We start from the raw sequence: 5,692 nt of genomic DNA on the forward strand, positions 1-5,692 counted from the left end.
CTTATTGTGTTTAGTCAAACTTTCCCGACCATCCGGAGGGTACCTTCTGTTGAGACGTCGGTTATTGTTTTTTCATTTAGACAATGCTTCATTTATAATACCCAAAAATTAAGAATGTATTTGGTTATATTTTTTTATTTTTTATTTTTAAAAATATTTTTATATTTTTATATTTATTATTAAATAAAAATAAAAAAATAAAAAATATGTTTGATAATTATGTTGTTATAAAGCAAAAAGTAACGTTTAAGGACGACAGATGAAGAATTCGACAAGAGAGAAAGATTCGAAAAGGGAAGAAAAAGGGGATGGAGAGGTGAAGAGCTCGACGAGAGAGAAAGGTTCAGGCTCTTTATTTTTTGATTTGGCATTTTAGACGTGAGAAGTAAAAAAATAAAAAAATAATTTTTTTTACTTTACATATAAAATAATTATTTTAATTATTTTAATTTTAATTTTTTATTTTTCATAATATTATTAAATATTATTTTTTATTTTTTATTTTTTAAAATAAAAATAAAAAAAAAATATTTTTTAATAGCTAACCAAACGCACCTTGAGGATAAGGCCGTGATTAAATATAATTAGTGAGGCATCAAGTCTTACTATAGTATCCAGACGGCTAAAGCACCATGGAACCATGTGTTCCATAATGTATTAAATAATTCTGAGTCAAATGCGTACATAAATGCCATGAGAGTAAGATGCGAGATGTCATCAAAATAGTGGTCATGATTAATTTAAAAGATGCATAACATCACGTATGGAGGGAATCTAGCAATGGTTGTTAATCCTATCATGGTGGCATCTTGGTTTAGATGTTGGAGCTCACTTCAGTTTACCATGCAGAAAGAGGGACAAGTTACTTGGCGATGCCCAAAATCTAATCTAATCATCGGGAGATGAGAAGAGCGCGGGTGGACGTGCAAACCTTGGCTAGTCTACATCATTGATCCCTTTTTGTTTTGACAGTCGGCTTCTTGTGCTGAGATATATTAAGATCAACCCTGCAACCTATACAAAGTCATCTCTTTGACCTATATGAGGCCAGCTCTTCTCCCTACTTTAGGTTGGCCTCCTGGAAATTACCTCTTTCACCTATAAAAGATCGGCTCGTCTTGCCTAGACGAATCCAGATCCCTCGGTATGTAGAAAATTAAGCACTTACAATCATGCAAAGAGATGCTAGAGGTCAGCTTGCTCAGATTGTAGTCCTCTCAAATTGGGTTGGGAGCTAGAATTACATGAGATTGGCCACTAGGTGCTTGTCTCCCATTCGTCAGAAGGTTTTGCTCATGACCATTGAGGTCAAGCTTGTTGATTTTGCCCGCACCTTATTACATTTGTGTTTGCCTTTTTCACTCGAGTATCCAAGATTGTCCTGTTAATATTGAGGTCGGCGTGCTAACTTCCAATCGGCTTGATATGTGGTTAGCTTTTCCTGAGACTGAGGTAAGGGACTTCTTTCTGCAGATCGTTGGGGTCTTAGCCTCATGCTCGATGCTATTAGATTAAGGTGGAGGACTTCAATTCTCTATGAGTGTAGGCATGTAGGTCACAGACTCACTGGCCAAAGGACTAAAGTACATCTAGGTTTAACTCCCATGATGCCAGGATCTATAGATCATAGCTTTGCTGGCTAGAAGTAAATGGAGGTTTATCTCCTATGACGTCAGGAAATCATCGATCACAGCTTCACTAGCTGAAAGTACCCGAAGGGTTAGCTCCCAAGACAATAGAGATCCATAACTTACATCTTCGTCGGCCAGGAGTACTCAAAGGTCCAGATACCCGGAGTGCTTTTCCAAAATAATAATAAAAAAAATTATTTATATAAATAATATAAATTTTAATTTATTTATTAATTTGATGTAAAAATAATAAAACATCATTTTGAATGGTATTTTATCGTTCACATCATCCACCCCCATTTTTCATGTAGATCATATAAAAAAAAAAAAATTAAAAACACCATTCGATATGGCATTTTTAAAAACATCATTTTAATTGGTATTTTTAAAAACACCATATTATTTGATATTTTTAAATTTAAAAAAATAAAAAATAATCAAAAAATTAAAATTTTAAATTTAAATTTTTTAAAAAATAAAAATTATGATTTTGATAAAAATAAAAATTAATTTTTTATTTCAAATTATCTTTTTAAAAAAATATATGAAAAAAAATTATTGTAAAAAAATAAAAATATCATAAAAAAATAAAAAAATAAAAATTTTAATTCAAAATTTTAAGAAAATAAAAATTTTAATTTTAATTCAAATAAAAATCATCATTTCAAATTACAATCTCCTTTTCATAAAATAAAATTTCAAATTTTAATTAAAATAAAAAATAATTTTAAATTATTTTCTTCATTCAAAATTAATTTTTTTAATAAAATATCTAAAAAAATCTTAAAAAATTTAAAAAATAAAGAATACCATAGAAAAAATGAAAAAAAAAATTAATTTTGAATATAAAGAATTAAAAATTTTAATTTTAATTTTAATTTAAATAAAAACTATCATTTCAAATTACTTTCCACATTTCAAATTAATTTTTTTAAAAAAATATGTAAAAAAAATAAAAAATTTAAAAAATAGCATAAAATAGTAAAATATTTTAAAAAATTAAAAAATTAAAATTAAAAATTTTAATTTAAAAAAATAAAATTTTTAATTTTATTTGAAATAAAAAATATCATTTTCAATTATTTTTTTTATTTTAAATTATTTTTTTTAAAAAATATTTCAAACAAAGAAGTAAAAAATGAGAAAAAAATGAGAAAATATCTCTCACTTGAAATAACTTTAGCATAACTTTACGCTATAATTTCTATAGCCCTTTTAGCATAACTTTTTCCCTCCTAATGTTCTGAGACACATTCGAGTATATGTATCCATATCCACAAAGCATAATATCCGATCACTTGAAATTAAATAATATAAAATAAAATTAATATTTAATAATATTAAATAGAATAAAAATGTCAAGCGTGCAAAAATTAGTACAATAAATATTACAAAAATACTATGTATAAATCTAAAAAAGACTAAGTCCCACAAGGACGTCGTGGTGTCCGTGGTCGTTTGGACCTTCTCAGGAAGATCCTCGTCGGCTGCTCCTGCTCCTGCTCCTGCTGTGATGGCTCCTCCCTTATATCAGTGGAGGAGGTCTACTGGTCATACTGCTCAGAAATAACTGATGCTGTCGGATCATCTACGGACTGAATGACCCGCTCAATCCTCTCATCTAAATATACGGATGGGCCTGAAAAGAAAGTATCATACTCATGTGGCCAACTGGTACCCGATGATATCATCTGGGGGATGTAGAAAGAAGAAGATGCTGCCATCTGTGGATCAAAAGGCGGTGGTATCTGTGCAGCATCTAATGATGACATCTGCGAAATATGCGGTGATGGCATATGTGGAATATATGGTGATGGCGTATATCTCATATCTGGCGCATCGGCTGCTCCATACCAAGGCGCACAGTTATATGTATCAACACCAATCACCACCAATATTCCAGAACTTGTTCTCTCTATCTCATGCAGTATCCGAATCCGTTCGTCCTCATCAGTTGTAAATAAAGCACGATGAGCATCCAACACAAGATCCGACATAGAATCAGTCTACAAAATAAAAATAAAACAGTCAATATACTGTAAAATATAAAACAAAAAATAACACAAACAACATAAACTAATTTTTGTAGTCTTACTAAAAGACGCACAGTAGAACTCTCGTCCTCGTATCTGGGAACTGCATACCGAGACTGTCCAATGATTCGCACTGTAATACTAAAACATCAAGCCATGTAGTCATCGGTATATGAATGACCTCTCAAAATGGGATCATCATGAACAATGTAATCTCGACGTGCATCCAAAATATCGATATACGTTGCATATCTAATACGCCAGTCAATATGAGCTCTACCTCGTCGATCAATACGATGAAGTCCCTGGCTAGTATCAAACTGCTCTGAGATGCCCTGAATCTGACCAAACTGCCGCAGGACACGATCGAAAAGATGCCACTCTACCACATCAAAATAAATAAGTGGCATCCTAGCAGTCCTTATGTCATGTCCAACTGTATATATCTGCGGCAATATAGCCAATATCTCATCTGTATATGGCTCCCAACAAAACTGATAGAGTTAAAATAAAAAAAAATTAGTAAGCTAAAATTTTAATAGATTATGACAACTGTAAAATGATATTTGTAAAAAATTTAAAATTTATCCGTCTATATATATTAACTAATGTATCCAACTGGCACCTATAAACCTGTGCCACTCTCGTCGATACGTGATGAACATTGAATGCAACGCTCCATCTGTTTCACAATCTACTCATGTTAAATAAATTTTATCGAATTTAAAATAATAAGTTTCAAATAATAAAAATAATATTTTTATATCTATATCTCAATGGTCCATCTAGTCTGAATGGAACATCAAAATCATGCTGCTTTGATGGCATCTCGAGCAACTGGTATCGTAATGGACTGATAGTCGGCATACGCTCCCATACCCAAATCTGTAAATTTTAAAAAAATCATACATGATATACCCAATGTGAAATATGAATATTAAAAATAAAAATTTATAATTCATATACTTGTAATAATACAAGATAACCACCAATCACGCTCTGATCAGCATAAGAATCCCGACACATAGCTCTGTATAGGCAAGCTAGTACTGTACTGCCCCAACTGAGTCTACGAGCGAAGTCTAAATCCTCTAATAATGACAAAAACATCAACTTCATCTTATTCAATGAAGTATCGGATAACAGGACACCACCTAACAACCGTAGTACCTGACCCCTAACATACTACTACACCATCTCCTCTGGTGCATCATCTGTAATATGAAAATATCGATAACGATCATCTAAACACTCAATCTTGAGTCGTGAATGATCGAAAAAATGTACGTCGGGCTCAAACCCTAGCAATCGCAAGTATAAAGCCTGTCACTCTGGAATGGTAAGCATGGGATCAACTTCGGTAACTGGATCGCCATCAACTGATAGTCCAGTAAAGATGCTAACATCCTGTAAAGTGATGGTCGCCTCACCAAATGGAAGATGAAATGTGTCTCTGGACGCCATCTCTCAAGCAAAACAGTAATAAGACCAACGTCCATCTGCATACAATCGAGGAAAAAAAGGGAGAGAAAGAGGAAGAGAGAGAGAGAGGAAGAAGGAGAGGAGGGGGCCGGCCAAGAGAAGGGGAGGGTCGGGGCCCGTCGTTGGGGCGCGCGGCCCACCGCCGGCCCTCTGATGCCGGCGGCCAACGAAAAAGAGGGAGAGAGAGAGAGGAAGAGGGAGAGAAGAAGGAGAGAGAGAGGAAGAGGAAAGAGAGAGAAGGTAGTTCACCACCGTCGGGAGCTCGCCACCGTGTCGCTGGAGAAAAGAAAATGCGGGAGATTGTCGGAGAAGAGGGAGAAGAGGAAGAAGGAAAAAGCGGGAGAAGAGGGAGAAAACATCATTTCCTTTGGCGTTATCTCCTTTTTTTTTCTCTTTTCCTTTTTTTTAATGGTTTTTTAAATTTCTTTTAATTTCTTTAATTATTTTTATGTGATTTTTTAATAAATAAAATTAATTAAAAATGAGGATAGTAATTTGAATGATAATTTTTTATTTGAATTAAAGTTATTTTTTTTTTAAATTTAT

The sequence above is a fragment of the Elaeis guineensis genome, chromosome 2 (genome assembly GCF_000442705.2).
Source record: "Elaeis guineensis isolate ETL-2024a chromosome 2, EG11, whole genome shotgun sequence".
In the NCBI taxonomy this organism is placed as follows: Eukaryota; Viridiplantae; Streptophyta; class Magnoliopsida; order Arecales; family Arecaceae; genus Elaeis; species Elaeis guineensis.